This window comes from Meriones unguiculatus, assembly GCF_030254825.1.
Source record: "Meriones unguiculatus strain TT.TT164.6M chromosome Y unlocalized genomic scaffold, Bangor_MerUng_6.1 ChrY_unordered_Scaffold_32, whole genome shotgun sequence".
Taxonomy (NCBI): Eukaryota; Metazoa; Chordata; class Mammalia; order Rodentia; family Muridae; genus Meriones; species Meriones unguiculatus.
The window spans coordinates 7,927,098-7,942,886 of NW_026843711.1; positions in this window are offsets into that span (position 1 = coordinate 7,927,098).

The window sequence follows — 15,789 nt, forward strand, 5'->3', positions numbered from 1 at the left end:
ATTATTGTCGAGGTCTCAACTTTATTGAAACAGTTTAGGCTTTTTATAGGTTTGAAGGACAGGGTATAGGAGGGAATGGAGAGACCACCACAAGTGGTGGGAAAATACCAGAGGCTTCAGAGGGGAGGGGAAGTAGATCACATAAGCCTGTTGGCAGTTGCAATAAGCCTGTCACAGGAACACATTGTGACTCTTCTCAGGACTGTGTCCTGGGGGGGTCATAAATCTGTGGGAAAGTCCCACTGAGCTCTTTCCCAGAGCAAACTCTCCTTGGGGCCTTCATATGTCCCCCAACAGATCGTGGGCATTAAACAGAGGGGGAAGTATTGACCTGATCCTCCAAAGGCATTTTATACCCTTTATGAGTATCTTTTTGGGAAGGAGAAATAGACCCCATCAACACCTGAGGGCATCAGCAGCAGGCTGTGTTTAGGGGTAATCAGACACAAACATCAATGCAATTAGGTTTCATTGTCAGGGGACTCAGAAACAGGCAATTGGGCGCTCCCCTTGCCCTACCTCATCTTGTACCCCTTACAGGTACCCAAGATACATCAAGCAAGCATTTATCTGAGTTTTATGATTTTTTCATGACAGCCAAATGCAGGCAGTCAAGACCCTTGAGACAGACTCTCAGCAGTTGCCCTGGGGCTCATCTAAGACTCTGTAAGCCAAACCAAATCTGTGATAATGAACTTGTAAGGGTTTAGATGCCAGGGAATCAATTTGCTGGTTATAAAGCTAGTTAAGTCTTTTAATGTCCCACGGGCCAATACATATGAGGAGAAGGAACACCCAATGGGTCCCACAATTGAAGGAACAAGATTGGTGATCCAGGGAGACATTGATAACCAATTATGAAACCAACTTTTCTCTTGTTCTCTCTATCTCTTTCTCTCTTCTAAGCCTTCCCTAACCTTAGCCATGCTGTGCCTTACAATCCCAGTATAAAGCAGCACTCTTCCCTTCAGGGCAGCACAGCAACTCCCTTGCTGGAAGACAATCAAGTCTAGTCCTCTTCAATTTGTAGGACAACTTCAGACTGTGAAAGGAGGGATTTCTCTAATTGGTAATGCCAATCTCCAATTTCTTAATATCCTTCTCAGTTTTGAGGTGAGGGTCAGAGTAATGCTTATTGGAGAGAATGAAAGAGGTGATACCTGTCCCAGACCAGCAGCTCTGCTCAGAGTGCAAGGAGGAAAGTTAGTGTAACAGCAATTATGGCCTCTATTTTTGTTCTGAGCAATGCATGGTCATTAAAGGGGTCACAAAACTGGCAAAATCTTTCCAAGAATAATAAGTTATGTGGGGAATTAATGGGACAATGACACAAATGTCATAGTATTGCTTTTGAGGTGAGGGGTGTATATATACAGGGAGTAATGCCATCACTGCAATTCCATCAGCTATTGTCTCCTAGGAGGATATAATTGGTAAAGTGGCTTGACTGTGTAATGGTTCCATTACAAAAATGTCTGTATCTGAGGAATACTATTGCCTATGCATAACCCAAGGCCAGAAACAGAAGGCAGTGTCAATCTAGCCTCAGCTTGTTGTGACCATCTGCATTTAGAATGGTCAGAGTAGTAGATTTCCTCAGTGACAGAAATGCATTCATAAAAGGGAGGGGCAGCATCATAAAAAAAAACCAATAGGATTCAGTAAGCTCAGGTATGTATGAATCAGGGCTAATAAGTTATGATTAACAAGGTATAAAATAATATAGATTGTATCAATCCCATCTTCAAATAAGGAGGGGATAGGCTTATCATCAAAGGAAGGAGTTGGGGTTACAGGGACAGTTTATTTAGGCTCTGTCTGTGTGGGAAAAAAGCATTTTTCCTGAGTTCTATCTATGTGGGTAAGGAGAAGACAGGATTGGGTCCAATAGCTACAGGTGGAATACCTGATTCTTTCCCTAGGGTGAGGGAAATGATAACTCCTGGACCATTCTTGGTAGTTTGCATCAGCCATTCTAACTGACCTTTAGAATAGGGCAGTATTATTTTATCACGAACTTTGCCAAAAAATTTACAGCTTTGTCTGTGTCCCACAAAGATGAGTTCTGCAACCAAAGGAGTATTACGGGCAAGAACCTTAGTGGGAGAGGTGGAGAGATGAGTCCACAACAGAAGATTATGTTGCCAAAACACCCCAGTGTGCTTATGGGATGAGGAACATAAGACAAAGAGAATGGGTTCCTTAGAGAAAATAAAATGTACCTAGCTTGTTTTGGATAGTTGTTTCCACAGCCTGAAGGGCTTCTGTTGCCACTGGGGTTAAGGAGCGAAGAGAATAAGGGTTAGAATCTTTCTTGAGAATATAAAAAAGAAGTTTAAGCTCCCTGTAGTGAGTTTAAGAAAAGGTCTTATCTGATTGATATTTCCTAGGAGCTTTTGGAAATCATTGAAAGTCTTAAATGGCTAGTTTTTAATTGGATCATTTGTGTAGTAATTTTTTGACAATGGAGCTCAACTCCTAAATAAAAATATATGTCTTTTAATTGAATTTTATTTAGTGCAATTTGTAAACCATAATCTATTAATTTTTGTGAAAATTTTTACAAGAATGAAGCAACAGTGAGCCATCAGGTACAACTAAAAGAATATCATCCATATAACATACTATATAAATAGAAGGCCAAAATGTTCTCAAAGAATCAGTTTTCTGGGCTACACACTTTTGACACAGAGTGGGATTATTAGCCATGCCTTGAGGCAAAACTTTCCATTGCAAACAAGGCATAGGCCCTTTGAAGTTTGTTACTGGCAACCTTAATGAAAAGCACTTTTTACCCTGGGGATGCAGGGGGGATGATAAAAAAGCAGTTTTTAAGATCCATAACTGTCTTGTAAAAGTCAGCAGGAATGTCTGTAGGGGTAGGCAGTCCTGGTTGTAAAGCACCCAAGGTAGGCATAGTTTCATTAACTTCTCTTAGGTCTTGCACTAACCTCCATTTGCCAGACGTTTCTTAACAACAAAAAATAGGTTTATTCCAAGGAGGAAGAGTAGGTTCAATGTGAGCAGTGGCAACCTGTTCCTGTACTAATGCCATACATGCTAATAACTTTTCTGAGGCTAAAGGCCATTGGTCAACCCAAACAGCTTCATCCGATTTCAAAGTGATTTTGTCTGCATGGAGTTGAGGGATGCCAACCACCATTAAGCTAAATTTGTCATGCGTAATCCTGCATAGTCATGTTTTCAATTACCTGGATAGGTTCTTTTATCCAATGAAAATATTTTCCTAAGCCTTGACTGGGAAGGAAGGTCTGTTTTATTTTTAGCATTTGGTGGGTAAAAATTTCATTTGGACTATGCATAAAGAGATTGAACTGGGAAAGAATATCCCAACACCAGAGATTAGCTGGTAGGCCAGGCACACACAGTATTTCCTTCCTCAGCTGTCCATGTGAGGAGTTTAGAACTTTGCTTGGGATTGGACTTTCATCCGCCCTGATGTGGATTAAGGAAGCTGAAATTGGCTAGGAGAAAGGCCACTTGTTTGTTTGTGTGTGTGTGTGTGTGTGTGTGTGTGTGTGTAATTATGGTGGCATCAAAGCTTTTTCCATCCAATTTTAAATTGAAGAAGGGTCCATCCTGAGTAATAGTCTGAATCCAGTAAGCATGGAAGGAACCAAAATTATTGCTGCCTCTGGATTTTCAAAAAGTTTTTCTGGTTAAAATGGGTGAGGGAAGCAGTAACAGCTGAGCAACTCTTTGTCCCTGGTTACTAGTTAAGGGACCAGAAGTAGAAGAAACTAGAATCTTTATCTCTCCTGTATAATAATTGTCAATAACTCTGGAAGAGATATGAAGTCCCTGGAGAATTGAACTAGCAAGAAGAAGAAGTAGAACAAAGATGCCAGGAAGCAAGGGTCCAAAAACTCCCCTATGCAAGACCTGAATTCCCAATGTTAGGATTGTGCTTTTGGAGGGACATAATTCTAACCCTGTGCTTCCTGCCTGTTGCTATGTGTAGGAAGGGATGTCCTGATTGTTTGGGAATGGGGGAAATGTTTGAGATAACTGAGCTTGAGGGGTTGATGTTTGGGGGACAAACCCAGTAGCCCCAGAGGTTTGTTTCATGTTTGGGGCCAGAGATAGGCCCCTTAACAAGTTTCCCTGCTTTGGTAAGGGATTGCCTTGAGTATCCTTTTTAGAGATACAATCTGAGGGCCATTGTTGCAGGGACCTCAAGTAGAAGCCGGCTGGTGCTCAGTTTTATTGGCCTTTCATTATTTGGCAAAATGCCCTGGTTGTTTGCAAATAAAGGAAGCTTTAGGGAGGGTGCCCTGTGTTAGGCCCTGGAATACAGCTCCAACAGCTACGCCAATAGTATGAGCTGAGCTGATGCTTCACAGTACTTGACATAAACAGAATGTCTTTGCCTTCAGGGTATGGCCATAAGGCAGCTTGGGGTTAGTATTTTGGAAAGAAGAGGTTTTATGAATTCACTCTCATTTTCATGTGAGCCCAGAATCCATTCTGAAATGTCAGTAAGATGGCTGATGAAATTACAGTAGGGCTCCAATGGTCCTTACAGGATTTTGGCTAGGGAGTTTGTTAGGGCTTCCTTAGAGGGAAGCTGTTCCCAAGCCTTGAGTCCTGCAGTTTGTATTTGATAAAGAAGACCAGGAAGATACTTGACTTGTTGCTTATTGGAGTCATAGGGGCTATTAGCTCATAATTTTTGCAAGGTCCAGTGTTTGGATTCGCTGCCAAGCCACTGTGTTACACCATGTGGTTTCCTTGCAAAATTCTTTAACTCTGACTTCTAGAGGACAAAATCGCCCCTTGATAATACAGCAGGAATCAAAAATTACCCATCATTGGGTGTCAGCCACTTTTCACTCAGAGTTTCATTTATGGACAGTGTGAAAAGAACAACTGGCCCATATTGTGAAACTGCAATTTTTAGTTCTTTCATATATCTAAGCCTATTGCAGCAGTACTGTTGTTCATATGTTCCATCCCATTACCCAGCTGAGGTGGCAGAAATTTCATTTTCATCTGCAGGAGCCTCTTCACTGGAGGTAAGATTCTCCTCCTCATCCTCTCCTTCAACTACAGGGCCTGAGGTGGACTGGACCTCTTTGGCAGGGGGTAGGGCAGGAGCCTGTGCTCTGCTAGGAGTTACAGTAAAATCCTACAGAGTATTAGGAACCCTGTTCTTTGTCTTGGGAGGGAGGGTGGCAGCTTCAGTTAGGGGTTGGGTCAATTCAAGATCCAATTCCCCCAGTTCTTCTTTTTTTATTTTTATATTTCTTTTAATTAATTACACTTTATTCACTTTGTATCCCCTCATAAGCCCCTCTATCCTCCCCTTCCTATCGTACCCTCTTGCCCCTTTCTACACACATGCCCCTCCCAAGTCCACTGAGAGGGAAGATCCTCCTGTCTTTCCTTCTGAACTTAGTCTATCAGAGCTCATCAGGAGTGAATGGATTGTCATCTTTTGAGGCCTGGTAAGACTTCTCTCCCCTCAGGGGGTAGTGATCCAAGAGCTGGCCAATCAGATTATGTAAAAGGCAGTCCCTCTTCCCGTGACTATGTAACCCAATTGGACACGAAACTGCCATGGGCTACACCTGAGCAGTGGTTCTAGTTTAGCTCCATGCATGGTACTTGACTGGAGTACAAGTCTCTGGGAAGACCCCTGTGTTCAAATTTCTGGTTCTGTTGCTCTCCTTGTGGAGTTATTGTCCTTTCCAGATCTTACTATTTCCCACTTCTTACATAAGTTTCCATGAACACTGCACAAAGTTTGGCCATATGTCTCAGCATCTGCTCTGATAGTCTGTAGAGAAGTGCCTTTCAGAGGCCCTCTGTGGCTGCTTTCTAGTTTTTTTCTGGTTTTCTTCTTCTTCTGATGACCTTTTTCTTTGCTTTTGGAATAGGGTGTTAACATTTTAGTTAGGGGCCTCTCTCTTGTGTAGGTTCTTTAGAGGTACAGATTTTAAAAGATTCTTCCTATATTACATGTCTGAATGCATGAGTATAGGCTGTGTATGTCTTTATGCTTCTAGAACAGCTCACTCAGGATGATTCCAGATCCCACCATTTACCTGCAAGTTTCATGATTTCCTTATTTTTCATCGCTGTGTAATACTCCATTGTGTAGTTGTAGCACAAAATCTGCATACATTCTTCAGTTGAGGGGCAACTGGCCTGTTTCCAGCTTCTGGCTATTACAAAGAAAGCAGCTAGGAACATGGTTGAGCAAATGTCCTTATGTGTAATTGAGCCTCTTTTGGATATTTGCATAGGAGTGGTACGGCTTGAAAACACCACCCTGCACAATAGCCACAAGTGACATAAACAAGCAAGTCAAAGACTTGTTTGAAAAAAAATTAAGTCTCTGAAGAAAGAATTAGAAGAAGAGATCAGAAGATGGAAAGATCTCCCATGCTCATGCTTGGCAGGATTAGCACAGTAAAAATGGCCATCTTAGCAAAAGCAATGTACAGATTCAATGCAATTCCCATCAAATTACCAACACAATTTTTTACAGACCTGGAAAGATAAATTCTCAATATCCTATGGAATAACAAAAAACCCAGAATTGCTAAAACAATCCTCTACAATAACAGCTCTTCTGGATTTATCTCGTTCCCTGATCTTAAGCTGTACTACAGAGCAACATTAATAAAAACTGCATGGTACTGGCATAAATACAGAATGGTGAATCAAATGGACCGAACATAAAAGGCAGAAATAAACCCACACACTCACTTATGGACACGTGATCTTTGACAAAGATGCCAAAGCCATACAATGGAATAAGATAGCATCTTCAAGAAATGTTGCTGGTCAACCTGGATGTCTACATGTAGAAAGATGCAAATAAATCCATACTTATCAGACTGCACAAAACTAAACTTCCAGTGGATCAAAGACCTCAACATAAAACCAGACACATTAAATCCCTTAGAAAAAAGAATGGGGGAGGCCATAAAACACATTGGTACAGGAGACAACTTCCTGCAGTTCTTTAAGTTGTGTTAAATGCTCTCCTTTCTTTTGAAGTAGATTCCCTGAGGGATTTGACCTCCTGACTGAGTTCAGTTTCAGTGTACTGAGCTGCATCCTCTATGTCAGAATCAAAAGGTAAGGATGGTGCACAGAAAGGAGGAACTTTAATATATGGAGTCGATAAAAAGGGGGCAGCTGCCAGAGCCAGGAAAGATAGGAGGCGTTGCCAGTCTACATTACAGGATCTGGCAGCTTTTTCCTCAAGGGAAGTGGCCTTTTCAGGGAAAGTTAGGTCATTAGGACCGTCCTGTGTCTGCAAGTGAAGAGTTGTAAAGGGAGGGTAAAGGAAATTGGCTGCAGGCTGAACTAGGTCTGCAGCCTCTGGTTCTGGCATAAGTATGGAGATAGGGAGGGAACTCAGAAATGTTGGGGTAGTGCAGCCTTGTCCCTACCTACTTCAAGGCATTTGGGACTGCCTCTAGAATCATTTTTTGAGGAACTTTCCAGTTTGAGAAACTACCTCAGCCAAGTCAGGTTGGGAATGTCTGACCTGAAGAATATCATTAATCAAATTCCAGTAATAAAATGTCTGGACAGGCATTTTTTGTGGACGAGAAGAATCATAAATTTTTTAAAGACAATTTCCAACTTTCTGCCAGAGTCTTACATCAATAGTGACTTCTTGTGGAAACCAGGGGCAAATATTAGTAATTGAAACAAAGAAGCTAACTAAATCCTTTTTCTTAACCCTTTCTGAAAGAGTCTGGTAATTGGAATTCTGCCTCTTGGCCTTGGCAGATGCGGGTCTTATCCATCATTCCATTTCTCAGAGACGGTTCTTGGCAGTCAGTCTCTGCAGGCTAGGTGCTCTGAGACTGAGAAGTAGATAGCAAACTCCCTGCAACCTTGAGAAACAGACTGCAAACTTTGTGCAACCTCGAGTGAGACCTCTCATGTTTTGGCTAAGTAAAATTGCCTGTGTGAGAAACTGCTTGCACACTTTTGCCTATGTTAAGTGTTAACCCGACACCCATTAAATCAGCATGTAGACTAGGTGTCCTTCTTTGGGTTGCCCTGTCTCTCTTTGTGTCCCAATGTCTCTCTCTGTGTCCAGCTTTATCTCAAGTGGTATTTAGCTGTCACTGCTGTCAGGTGATATCCAGCCTTTTTAATGAAGAATGTATTTCATAGTTGTTTTTTGTTGTTGTTGTTGTTTATTTGTTTTTTTAACATGATGTATTGTAATAACTGCGGTTCTTGTTTACTTGGCTCAAACAGCATGGCTTGATTTTTACTTCTCATAATTCATAAAATAAATACCAAGGTCTTTTTACCTCACCTAAAGGTTTGAGAAACTGATTTAAGTATCTTGTTAGAATTACCAAAGGTTATTGTTTTAAAATACCTGACACATTTTAAAATGTATTGTAAAATTAAACTCTGATGGTCCAGGACCAAACTCAGAGGTGTTGAGTCAAACTGTCTCATGTAAAAATATTATTATCATCAGCCAGATTTCAAAATATCATCTGTTTGTCCACAAATAAAAATAAACACACGTATAGACATAGCTAAGGAACATAGAAATCCTCCATTGTCACCTTGGTGTAACCAGAATACTCAAATACCAGGGCTTGACCAGCCTTTACTGGACACAAGTACTACAAATTCCAGAAGGAGTGGACCCTCTCATGGGTCCCCTCCACACACATAGATACCAGAAGGAGCAGAGCACCCATGGCCTTCTCTACAGCTTCCAAATGGAGAGTGGGCTCCCACAGCCCTATTATCACACAAAATACGGTCTCACTGACCCTTTCTCCTGGTGCCAAAAAATGTAGAGATGTATAAGCCTCTTCCCAGGGAATTAGAGAGTCCTTCATATTCCCTTGACCAGATTGCAAACTCTCCCAGTTTCCCCAGACTTCGAGAGCAAATCAAAACCAGAAACCAAAGCAGACAGCCAGCATACAAAAGCAAAATCAGAGACAAGAGAAAGAACAATGGTGGTCCCTGCTTTTTAAACATTTACCTATTTTTTTAAAACCTGTTTTTGTAATATTAAAACAAAGCATACTCTTTAGGAATGAAATCATAAAGCACATTTATAATTTTAAAAGTAAACCAACTTTAAAATTTACCAGACCAAACAATCCAAATTTCTTATTGTTATTATTATTTACTATTACTATTACTTTTATTATTATTATTATTATTATTATTATTATTATTGTTTTTACTATTGTTTTCATTGAAGTTTTTCTAATTCTCTTAATACCTGGACTTGTTTCCTTTCCAATTGCACTTTCTCTTGAAGAACAGTAATGTCTTCCTGCAGTGGTCATGTATCTCCTGCACATGTGGTAGTGAAAGCCATGGGGGGAGGGGGAGGGCAGAGGGCACAGGCCACCAGGGTGCATTATGAGACTTGGCAGTTTCTTCCTGTGACTCTCTTTCATCCTCACTATCTAGCTCTTAATTATTTTCTGCTCTCAAATTACACAAATCTGTTTGAGCTCCTTTATGAACATTTAAAATCACATTAGAAGTATTTTTCTTTCCTACCTGTTTGGCTGCTCCATTTTCTTTAAGCCATTCCTTAGCTTGTGAGATCAAAATTTTTCATTTTATCAGTCTCATGCCTAGGATCCAACACATCTCTATTTAGATTCCACAGAGGAACAGATATAACAGGTACCTTCTCTGGACCATTATTGGTGTAATACTCTTGCAATTGTTTCCCTACACTCTCCGTGTTTCCATATTTACATACATTACACTGGGAAGGAGGGACATACATCATTTACAAACTAAAGGGTATAAGGGAATTTCTCCCAACTCATCCTGTTTATTTTAACATTGACTGCTATTGTTCTGAACAAATGATTAAGCTGCCTGCCTACCTTGTCTTTCTCTGTGCGATGGGCAGTATCACAAAGTACGGTTTTTACTTATGCATCTGGAGCTCCAAATACCAATGTTTCTCACTTTTGCCCCTTTTTTTCAAGGTCCCTTTTTTGGGCACCAACCGACCCATCCCACAGGCTAGTTGAACAGGATCCACCTGAAAGGGGGAAATTGGGAGACAGAGATGTGAAGAATGGAGGCAAGACAGATTCCTGATCAAGTCTCAATTTACTGAATGTGCAAACAACACTGATAAAGCATAGGATACAAGCAATTTTTTTTAACAGTAGCAACACATCTGTCCACCTGGCAAGGCATGCAGAATTAACTCAAGGCTATACATAGTTTGCTTGTGGTTCCCAAGGGTGCAGTGAGCTTGCTATCTACTTCTCAGGCTCAGAAAAGCCCACCTGCAAAGATTGACCACCAAGGACCATCTCTTTTAAATGGAACTATTAATAAGACCAGCATCTGCCAAGGCCAGGAGGCAGAATTCCAATTACCACACTCCTTCACCTTACTTCTCCCATCTTGATGGAGTCTTTGAGACCCTGTAAAAATAAGTCATGCTTACTCCCATAATTCATCATTTTGACTTACCTTTTACTAATTTACTGCTGCAGAAGATTGCAAAACTGTTTTATGGTTTGAGATACCTCCTGCAAGATATCTCAAGAATATTTCCTTAAGATGTCTCAAAGATGCTCCAAGACTGACGAGCAGATGTTCTCACCTAAATCTATCACCCATAACCTAGGGTCCTAGTGCAGCTTTTGGTAACTTTTTCATTAATTGGCATTGGCTCCACTAAATGGCTTTGGCTCACTAATTGGCTTTGGCTTCAGTAAATAGCTTTGTGTCCAGGCGTGCCTGTAGTTCCCACCCTCAGACAGCTACAACAGGAGGATCACAGAAAGCTTGAGAACAGCCTGGACTTCATGGCAGGATTCGGTTTCAAAATGGGAAGAGTTAAGGGGGACAGGTTGTCAACCATCTAGGGAAATGTCTCAGTAATAGATATGTGCCCCATCTGCACAAGGCTCTGAATTCCAGCAGCCCCTCCTCTTTCTACTTTCCTCTCTTTCTCTTTCTCATTCAACACCCCCTTTCACACAAACACAGAAAGAGAGAGAGAAATCTAACTATCTTTGTAAAATTGCCTGTCTTTGTAGTTTTATCAAGCAAAGCATTTTGCAGGCAAATTGAGGTCACTGGAGTATAGTAGACTTAAGGTTCTCAGGATAAGCAAAGAAGTAACAAAAGTTAATGGAATTTAGAAGGGATTTTGTAGTTGGATCCATGAAGTATTTTTTATAAGATGAAATTTTCTCTAAATGGAAAATAAAATTAAGTGAAAGAATTAAGATTGAACTAACATTTCAAAGTTCCTTCCAGCCCAGTCAGTTTACATCCTGGAATAACTTCCTTGGTAAATAAAATGTTTTCCCTCAATTCTTTTAACTGGACAAAGAAGACAGCAAGACTTCCATAGTCAATAATGAACAGCAAATGGTACCAAAATTTGCTAACTAGAAATGTGGAGCTTCTTTTCCCAGGTGCTGATCCTCAAAGAGGTCTGAGTGGCTCCTCACCAACCCTACTCATGTGACTGGACTAGATGCTTGCCTATTGCATCTTCCAAGGCAACATCATTGAAAGTTACATGTTCTCTGCAAAACCATTTTTCAAGCTGTCTAGGAAGGAGGGTCCCCTCATTGTCTATCCTGTCTTTGCAGGAATACAATCTGGCAAATGCAATCATGGCTGCAGGTGCTTACCCAGTGTTTGCTCCAAACAAGGAAGCCATCAAGAAGTATGTCAGGGAGAAGAAACCTGAAACTCTAGTGTCAACAGCAGCAGTCAATATTTGTCTTTAAGATTTCTTATCAGAGCCAGATGCAATGGTGCACACCTGTAATGCCAGCACTTATGAAGGAAATGGCATGAGGATCTCTGTGTGTTCAAGGACAGCCTGGCCTACAAAGTGAGTCCAGGACAACCAGAGATACTCTCTTTTAAAAGACAAACAAAAAAGATTTTTAATTTTTGTGTGTTTTTAAATATTTTGATTAATTATTTGTTACATTTTATTTCACTTTGTATCTCAGCTGAGGGCCCCTCCATCATCTCTTCCCAATCTCTCTTTCGCCTTTCCTCTTCTCACCCTATGCACCTCTTCTAGTCTACTGTTAGGGGAGATCCTCCCCTGCTTCTATCTGATCCTAGCCTAGCATTTCTCATTAGGAGTGCATGCATTGTCTTCCTCTGTGGCCTGGCAAGGCTGAACTCACCCCCACCCCCCTCAGGGGGAGTGATCAGAGAGTCAGCCCATGAGTTCACATCAGAGAGAGTCCTTGTATTGCATATTAGTGAACATACTTGGAGACTGAGTCTATGGGCTACATCGGAGCAGTGGGTTTAGGTACTTTTCGTGCGTGGGCCCCCCTAGCCCACAGGTAGGGAAAGGATCTTCCCCAAAAGTGTATCTGACAGAGGGAGGGTTACTATCCAGAATACATGAAAAACATAAGATATTAATCACCAACAAACCAAGTCATCCCATTTAAAAGTGGGGTTCAGAGCTAAACAGAGAATTTTCAATAGAGGAAAATCAAATGGAACAGAAACTCTTAGGGAAATCTTCAACATCCTTACTCAAGAAGGAGATGCGAATTAAAAAACCCTGAGGTTTTACCTCATCCCCATCAGAATGGCTAAAAAATAAAAATCTCCTGTGACAACACATGCTGGAGAAGACATGGAGAAAAAGGAACCCTTCCCCATTGCTGGGGGTAATGTACACTTGCACAACCACTTGGGAAATCAATCTGGTGCTTTCTTGGGCCATTAGGACTAGTCCTTCCTCAAGATCCAGCTATACCACTCCTAGGCATATAACCCTTTATTTTTATTTTTAGTGGTGCTTGGGTGTGCATGTGTGTGTGCATGCCTGCACAAGTTTGTGTGTGTATATGAGTACAGATGGTCACAGAAGCCAGGGATATAAAATCCAAAAGTGTTATGACTCCCAGGATTTCCAATATTCATACCAGGAACTGAACTAGGGTCCTCCTTCCCTCAAATACCAATCTTTAACCAGTGAGCCAGCTGTCAAGAGTCATCTACATTTCAACTTTTCAGTCATATGCCATTTAATTTTTTTGTCAAAACCGGTTCATTCAGCACTGCATACTGCATAGAAAGACCCAAGCATGTCACAAACCTTCCCATGTCACAGCTACTATGAAAACAAAGAAACAGAGAAACTAAAATATTTATCAAAAAAAAAAGTTTCAATATGTACAGCCAAGGTCTGGATCCTCTCCTGCAAACAAATGTTGAATGAAATGAAGGGATACAGAAGACAGGGTCTCTATGAAATATTTATGAAATCAAATAAGCATCATATAAGATTGCCTTCAATCAGCCACAATTGATTTGGAAGTTTGTTGGCAAGTCAAATGAATACTGACTTTAACTTCTGTGAATATAGAGAAAAGCCATGTTAAGATCAAATGTTAGAAGAGTTCAGAGTGGGGCCACAGAGGTGCTGTGCCAACAACCAGAGGAAATTAGCTCTAGCCTATAAGCTTGTATTCTGCTATGCAAAGGGTGTGCTTGGGTTTCACATGGTTATAAAATATTGTACACTGTTATATAAAATATACACACTTGCCTTACAAAGCTCACATAGCAGGTGTCACTGTAACAGTGAAAATTCATACAATGAATGGTCTTACTCACTTCTTCCCTCACATGAATAGTGTTATATCAGCCCCACCTGGGGTGTGTTAGACTTTCAGAATCCATCCTCAACATTGTTTCTCCAACCAAACAGGCTTCTTCTTTACCTCTGTTTTTCTCTTGTGACATTTTTCCTTAGTTTGAATGCCTACCCCAGCTCTCTTGCCCTCCCTCAAGGCCCACAGTGTCCCATTTCTTAAAGAACATTCTCAGAACATTCTAAGCCCACTCCACCCCTTTGGAACAGTAGCCCATTTTTCAGATTTTATATGAACACAGCTGGCGTTTGCAGGTCCTTACATGTTTGGTGGGTTCCTCCTTTCCCAAGGTGCAACAGAATTTATTGGGCAATTTCTACACACAGAGCAGTCCTGAAAAGCTTTTGTTTGCCAAGTTGTCTGAGATTTAACAATGAGCAACTGATCTCCCTATGCTGGGCTCTATTGAATAGCTGTCAGAGCTCCCCTTTGGGTTCCATGGACTCCTACGGGTTAGCCAGAACATCCTGGATTTACTCATGTTGAATGAGGTGTGTGTGTGTGTGTGTGTGTGTGTGTGTGTGTGTGTGCTCATCTTGATTGCGGTGTGTTCCCATGCATGTATACATGTGTGCTCATATGCACATGCAAATGCCTCTGTATAGCAGGTTCTTTCTAGGTCCTTTATGAAGTAGCATCACATTCAAAACTCACCACAGTTGTATGGGTTTAGTGCTATAATGATCCTCATTCCACAGGTCAGTAACCAGAGGCTACTAACACTTACTTGCCTCAGAGTTGGTGTCTGTCCATGTGCCAGGCACAACACTTAATCACCAACATAGAGTATTTTATCCGTGTAGTACGGGTCATGCCCAACTGTCACTAAATCTCCATCTCTTTCTCCCACAGAATAGTTCTCTAATCTCAAGAGGGAGGATCTTCACCTTACTCGTTTGTCACATGTAAGCCTACAGAAATTCTGGGTTTTGACATCAGATGACTGAGAGGAAAGAAAAAAGAAACAAGAAGAAGAACAAGACTGCTACTAAGTATAGTAGAACAAGAAGAAGGACAAGACTGCTTCTAAGTATAGTAGAGAAGAAGTTTTATAGTAGATAAAAGGTTAAATAGAGCCAGAGGATGAGACATCTGGGAGAATCCACAGTGAACAGGGCCAAGCTGAGCAGGGTCATTTGAGGGGGGAGGAAAAGAGAGAGCAAGAGAGGAGACAGTCATAAACCAAGAGCAGCTGCCTGGGCCAGGAGACTGAACAAGAGGTAAAAGGGCCAGAACAACCAGCCTAGCCAAAATAACTGGATTATATAGGGATGAGCAGCTGGCAGAATGGCAGGCTAGTCCCTGGGCTGAAGGTTTCAGGGTAGGGGCAGGATATGCAAGCCAGGAGGACCCTGCAACAGCTAGAAATGGAGGGATGCTTGGAGCACTTGGCTAGCCAGCCTCAGCTTTGATGTATTAATAAGTACAACACTTAGCAGTTTGTCCAGGATTTGAGACCTGACACCGTGATGATTTCAATCCTCACCTTTTCATCCTAGGGAGGTTGGCTCTATATACAGCACAGGTAAAGTGGGCAGGTGTTGGCTATCCAGAAAGAGACTGAGATAACATTTCTATGTTCTCTTTCGGCTCTCCCACCCTCCTTGGAATAAATGAATGAGGAATTGTCATTTCTCTCAGAAGCAGCTGTATTTTACCAGTGGATAAATTTGAGTCCCATCCTTAGCACACTAGCCCTGGCAACATAAATTATTTTAAGATAAGGAGTTTGTGCAAAAGAAAACTGGCAATGTATCTTGGGGGTGGACTTAAGAGGAACCTGAGGAGCTGCTTCTCCTGTTTTTCTGCTCTTTACCATCTATCCCACCCCTGGAGACCTTGATTTAAAGTCAGTGGGGCGTGGTCTGGTCACCAGTGTTAACATGGATAGCCAAGCTGGAAACTGCAGGTAAAAGGCCAGGTAGCTGATTTCCAAGCAATTCAAATACATAAGAATAACCCTAGCCACCACATGGATTTTAAAGAAAGCACATAGCTTTCTCAGAAAGTTTAATATGACTTAAATAATAATTCACTACAATTTGGACTTACAGTTGTCACCTGGGAACTGCATATGTGTTTATCTCTCTGCTTCACATATTTGTAGATCTTACTTTCCAACCCA